The following is a 6,841-nucleotide window of genomic DNA, read 5'->3' on the forward strand; positions in this document are numbered from 1 at the left end:
CATTTCAATGGACTAAATCCAGAAATACACAACTTGGACCCGGAAGGCTTGGACCCATATTCAAAAGAGAAGCCAACCTGGGCCATGGTCAAGTATGCAACATACACCCTATCTAGGATTGACCCATGGTCAGAGAGGAGCGTGACGGTGCAACGGAGGATCGAGAGGCCACTAGAGGCAAGCCGCCCGGCCCCAAGGAGGCCGCCTGGCCCAAGGCAGAGGCGGTTGATCAAACCGCCTGAAGGACCGACCTCCAGAAGCAATCAGGACCGTCTCACGGGAAGGCAGTGACACGTGGAGGTAGGGCCAGGCCGACCGGCCTAGGCCAGGCCACCTGGCCCCACTTTCCAGCGTCTCATCCCTAGCCTTCGCGTGGAAGTCAAGCACTGCCTCCACTGTTGCTTACAACCGGCGCTACCTGAAATAACCGTCAAGAACCGACCTTGGCACACTATAAATAGGACCCTCTCACCTGACTTGTAACACACACCTTGGGAGCTTGAGTGCCTCACAATTTTAGTTTCATCCTTAGTAGAATAGAGAGAGTGTGATGTGAGAGCTTTGGCGGAAGCCGGGCTAAAGGGGTGGAGTCGAGTTCTCTCGACCTTACCCCATCTTGTACCCACCTCAGGGGGAATCTTATAATCGAGTAAGTTTTCCTCGCTTATCTTAAGTTTCTCGCTAGTTTACTTTTTACTTAAGTTACTTGCTTAGTTTCTCTCTTTGATATGTGGGATCCCTTGTCTGTGTGGATAGAAAGTTCTATCCATTTGGGGTTTCTTCTTGCCTTAGCGCGAGGTGGAAGTCAGTGACTCGATTGTTTAGGCATGGTGCCTAGGCTTGGTAGTTACCTCGGGTTGTGTTCCACCCTACGGTACCGCAGTGGTAGGCGGCAAGTGGTGCAGCCTTGTCCGTTCCTAGTAGTCCACCACGTTCGGGTGCTTTCATAGCAGTAAGTTGCCGAAAGTATGTCGGGCCCCCTCTCATCCCTTTCTGAGCCCTTCGATTAGGCCGCCAAAGCAGATCAAATCAGTAGCTTTTCAAGTTATTTTAGCAATTAGGATTCTATCTGGAGATAAACCCTCTACCCTCGTACCTATGCTCCTTAGCGGGTCCGGCTGAAACGCTCGAGACCACTAGTCGACGCTTATCGTTCCTTGGATTCGATATCCCAGGCTTACTCACCTGGTGAAAGTTACAATCGGTCTCTGTGCGCTTGCGGAGTAATTCGTTAGGCTAAGGAGTGCCAACATCTACCACTGAAGCAAAATATATGGCTATTGCTGAAGCGTGCAAGGGGTTAGTTTGGTTGAAAGGTTTATTTGCTGAGCTTTGTGGAGTTGACTCTTGCATTGATCTATTCTGTGATAGTCAAAACGCTATATGTCTCACTAAAGATCAGATATTTCATGACAGAACTAAGCATATTGATGTCAAGTACCATTATGTTCGTGATGCGGTCACACAAGATAAATTGAAGGTATGCAAGATCAGTGCTCATGATAATCCTGCTGACATGATGACAAAACCAGTTCTTGTTGCTAAGTTTGAGCTTTGCTCAAGTTTAGTTGGTTTGACAACTTAGCCCAAGAGGCTATTTGGCGCCAGAAGTTTTGTTTCTTTGTTGTGTTTAGGGTGAAGGTTTTGATTTATGCTACAAAGAGGAATTCGTCTCAAGGTGGAGTTGAGTTGTGATCCAAATTCAGAGCATAAAGGACGACTTCGGACTTGGCCGGTGTTGACAGTATAAGTCGGTCAGCTGACGGGTATCAATCGTGTTCACCAATACGTCGGTCAATTGACCATATTAGTCGGTCAAGTGACCAAGTCGGTCACAGGGCCGTATAGATTATGGATTGCATAGCCCGTTAGGGTTTCATCTCTATAAATACTTCTTGTAAGCTGCCGTTCGGGATAAGAAGAAAGTATTGTAAATCCCCGGCGTTTGTAATCGCACCCGATATAGTGAAGTTCTTGCTGGCTGGCGCCCGTGGTTTTTCCCTTCCACCTTGGGAGGGTTTCCATGTTAAATCTCGTGTCCTCCGTGATCGGTTTTGCTTTTCTTCATCGTTTCTTTGTCATCCGTTTGTAACATTGCATGCCGGTGGATTGTATGAGCAGACATGCACCGTCAGGGCTTTGCTTACGAGAACTCTGAGGTCTTATTTAGATCCTGTAAAAGTTTGGGCGAAATTTACTGTAGCAATTTCTAACCAAAGATTAGAGGGATTAAATATAATCTAATTATAAAACTACATAGATGGACGGAAAAATCGTGAGACGAATCTATTAAGCCTAATTAATATGTCATTAGATGTTGTTTACTGTAACACGTCATTAGCTAATCATGGTCCAATTAGACTTAAAAGATTCGTCTTGCAATTACACCTGGAGGTATTGAATGAGTTTTGCCAGTTATCCACATTTAATACTCCTAATTAGTGATCAAACGTTCAAAGTCACTGTAGCGCGGAAATGTTTTTGACATCTAAACAAGGTTCTGAATAATGCAAGCTAATCGTGACACACATCATCCACCAGGTAATCGGGGAGGGCGCGGGGGGGGGGGGGGGGGGGGGGCGCGAATGAGGGAATGGCATGCAGCAGGACCCACATGTCAGCGGCAGGACCAGCGCCCAGGAACGATCCGTTGACCTCATCACCTCGGCTTCGCGCGCGTGCCCGCCTACGCCGGTAGTGGTAGGTACGTGCTCCCTCGGCCGCGTCGCCACTCCCCCACATGCTGCCGGCTCCAGCACGTCAACCCACCGGACACGGCGGCCGCGGCGCGTACTGGGCACATATAGTACAAGCCAGGCGTAGCCGCGCCCCAGTCAGCCCGGCCGGCCGGATGCCAACCGGGCCAGGCAGCGTCCTCCCAGTCCAATGCTCTCCAGTCCCCGCTGTCCGACCATGGCGATGGCGTCATCCTCATCCACTCCGACGCCGCGCCGGAGGCACGCGGCGGCGGCGGCGGCGAACACGGTTGGGGAGTGGGCGGTGGTGTCCGCCGCGGGCGAGTGGCGGGTGAAGGAGGAGGTCGGGAAGCACCAGCTGATGCGGCGCACGGGGCTGCCGGCGCGCGACCTCCGCGCGCTCGCCCCGCCCCTGGCGCACCCGTCCGCCAGCATCCTGGGCCGGGACCGCGCTGTCGTCGTCTGCCTGGACGGCGTCCGCGCCGTCGTCACCGCCTCCGAGGTGCTCGTCCCCGGCCCACGGGACCCTGCCGCCGCGCAGCTGGTCCGCGACCTCCTCGCGCGCCTTGGCGGTGGCTCCGCCCCCACTCCCACTGCCTCGCCGGCGCCACCGCAGGTAGTCACTGTCCGTCTCCCTGCGTGCCTCTCGTTCTCGTTTCCGACGACGACGGTGGCTTTAATTTCTGGAACTGTTTGCTTACGCAAGAGTGTTCTCGGAGGTAGGATGGGAGCGCGACGAACGGGCAGGAGTTGGGAGGCGGCAAGGTTCTGCCGTTTGAACTGAGGGCGCTCGAGGTGTGCCTCGAGTTCGCGTGCAAGTCCCTGGAGCAAGAGGTGTGCCTCCACTCCATATGTTGCCTGGTCATCGATGTGCTATTTACTCTCCCTTAACATGAGACGCCATCTTAACACCGAGTGTGATTAGCAGGGATTCTCCATCCTTCTTCAGAAAAAGGAGAATCGAATGCCTACCAAATGAAAGATGTTTATTTCTCTACAGAAATTAAGGAGCATATATACCTACTCCCCCGTCCCAAAAAATAAGTCACTCTCTAAGATTCAAAATTTATCCAAAAAATAAGTTATCTTATCCTATTAGAAAGTGTATGTGCATGCAAGAATCAATTAGTGTCAAATATGAATAATATATAGGGGCAAACATGATAATTTTACCTTCTTGTTAAGTTGTTCTAGAATTTCTAGTGGGACGGAGGGAGTACGACATAATTAAGGATTCAGAAAAAGGCACAAACATTTTCAGTATTCTCTTTATTTTTTTATGGAAAGAATATCCTCTATAGAAACAGAAAGAACCAAAAAGTGGTTTAAACCTAAAGTGAAAAAAATTCGAATCATGAAAGGAGATAAGTTCTTTCTTGTTAGATGAGGAAGTAAGCTGTTTAGGGATTTGAATTCAGTTTGTGAAAAATTTTGGTCACCGGAGAAATTACTAACATTATGAAATTTCATTCCAAATTCCCGTGAAAATGATTTTTTTTAAGTTCTAAAAATTTTCAAATAATTTTAAGGGATATACATTCAGAAATTTCATTCCAAAATCCTGTCGAAGCTGATTGAAATTTTAAAAAACTTTAAATTATGTTGGGGATTTGGGTATTTTATTTATATGCTATGGCTCTCCACAATGTGTGCCTTGAGTGATGCTGATCAAAACGGAGAGGGAAAATTTGGCCATTACTCCTCCCACTATGGCATACGATGCAATTCGAAGTGATGCTTGTAAAACCGGGAGCGAAACAAGTTCTCGCTCCGGTGCTTGGTTATTAAATAACAATTGTTTTACGCACTTTTGTGTCTATCATCGTCAGAGGCCATGCGTCTGTGAGGCTGCATGCAAGGGAGATGAGCTGCTTTTGCTTGTGTATATCTTTTGTTTATTACCCAAGCGGATCCTACAGCGATGCCTGCACGCTGTAGCCTGTGAAGCGTGGTGCCTGTTTTTCGTGATGGGCCCAATATTTTTTGAGCTCCACTTGCACACAGCGGAAGGCCTTATATGAATATCCTTATGTGGTCAGTTACTCAGTTGGCTACTAGTTGAAATGAGCTTCATTTGTGTAAAGTCTTTAGTTTCATTCTTAAAGAAACGGGGTTTGAATTTTGTCCTTTTTGCTTCGTGCATCTCATCAGACTTCCACGTTGGAGAAATAGGCATACCCAGCTCTGGATGAACTGAGCTCCAAAGTCAGCACTCTCAATCTTGAGCGTGTAAGGCAAATAAAGAGTCGATTAGTTGCTATTTCCGGGCGAGTTCAAAAGGTAATAAATTAAGCTGCCCGAAAACTGTGTTATTATATTTGTTGCCAGACTGATCGTGTTCAACGAAAGCATTGCGAGAATCTCTGAACATTTTCTTTTTTTGTATGTGCTAGATGTACAGTTTTGGATGATACTGAAGTATGTGTACCCGTGCGTGCCATTCCATATATTTTTTACACTCAGGTTAGGGAGGAGCTAGAACGCTTGCTAGATGACGACTTGGACATGGCAGCCATGCATCTGTCTGAGAAGCTCGCCTATCAGGCAGCTGGCCATTCATCGAGACATGATATCGAGGAAGAAGCAAGCGCATCAGACGAAGAGAGGTACCGATCGAATGCCGATCACCCAATAGAACCAAAAAAAAAAGGAGCTAGCCATCTCAGTGTCAGAGCTACAGACGTCGTAGCCAGAAACCAAAATAACCTCTCGCGACCACAGATCGATGGACGACCATGCACATTCATCTGAGGACTTTTATTTTATTCAACGTCTTCGCATATGGTTCATGCGTGCATAACTGTAGGTGTGTTGAAATGCGCAGGGACGACGACGACATCGAAGAACACGGAGAATCATCCAGGGACGGCAACCACGGCACCTCGTCCATACTAGGCTTCACGCCGAGAATCGACGAGCTGGAGATCTTACTCGAAGCCTACTTCGTGCAGATCGATGGCACTCTGAACAAGCTCTCCACTGTACGTACGCTCTCCCGGCGTCTCTCTCCTCCTTTGCACGGCAGCTTGGCCGATCGATCGACACTCATGCATCGCCATTCGCCATTGACGAGAGCAAAACTTCTTGTATTGCATTTTGGGTCACGGGTCGGATTATTGAAGCTGCGTGAGTACGTGGAGGACACGGAGGACTACATCAACATCATGCTGGACGACAAGCAGAACCAGTTGCTGCAGATGGGTATCATGTTGTCCACGGGCACGCTGGTGATCACCTGCGGCATCCTGGTCACCGGGGTGCTGGCCATGAACATCCACATCCCGCTCTACAAGGCCCCGACCATCGTCTTCTGGCAGGCCACCGGCGGTGTCGTCGGCGGCGTCGTCGCGCTCTACCTCATGGCGCTGCTCTGGTACAGAAGGAGCGGGATACTGCGGTGAGCCGCATCGTCAGGTGAAGTGGGCTATCGGCCTATATATAGAAGCCCCCTAAGCGCCTCTCCCCTCCATCCCTCCCTAAAATTTCTAGATGGTCGATGAAAGAAATAAGATATAAAAGTTTGGTGCTGGTCCGTGATGCATTGCTATGGGTAAAATAATATTCTTAAATATCATATACTATTGTATATGTAATATAGATTTATCCTACATGATTACATGAACTGAAGTAACTTGTTACATGCTGTCTCATAAAAAGATTTCTAATCTAACATCTCGTCATACTATAATTTATTCAAGGACCGATGTTCCAGCATCCTGTGCATCCCAGCAAACTACAAGACATGGAAAAACTTCTGCAAGTTATTTTAAAGAAAAAATGAATAAGAATGCGCAGCAAAAAAATGAATAAGTTGTTAATAACTCGTGTCTCCTATGACTTCGCATTAGGAGATGCGTGTTGTTAACCTGCGTCTCCTATGATGAATTAAAAAAACCAAAAAATGAAAAAATATACCCTTATATACATCACATATACACATATTTTTTTCCATTCTTTACGTCACCACTACTAGAAAACATGGTATAGATCCACCTCAAAAGTATCAGCAGGAAGATGACACGGTACTAATTCTACCTTTGGTACCGGATCATCTTTGTACTGGTACTTTTGAGGTGGATGGAAAGGTCCAAGGACCTTTAGTACTGGGTGGTACCAAAGGGTCATTCATACGTTACTTGAAAAGG

General features: G+C 47.7%; 1 pseudogene; it reads left to right on the top strand.

Moving 5' to 3' along the window:
* Nucleotides 1-2,913: 2,913 nt before the first annotated feature.
* Nucleotides 2,914-6,240, top strand: LOC120653281 (annotated as a pseudogene).
* The last annotated feature ends 601 nt before the right edge of the window (nt 6,241-6,841 follow it).

This window comes from Panicum virgatum, chromosome 1N, assembly GCF_016808335.1.
Source record: "Panicum virgatum strain AP13 chromosome 1N, P.virgatum_v5, whole genome shotgun sequence".
Taxonomy (NCBI): Eukaryota; Viridiplantae; Streptophyta; class Magnoliopsida; order Poales; family Poaceae; genus Panicum; species Panicum virgatum.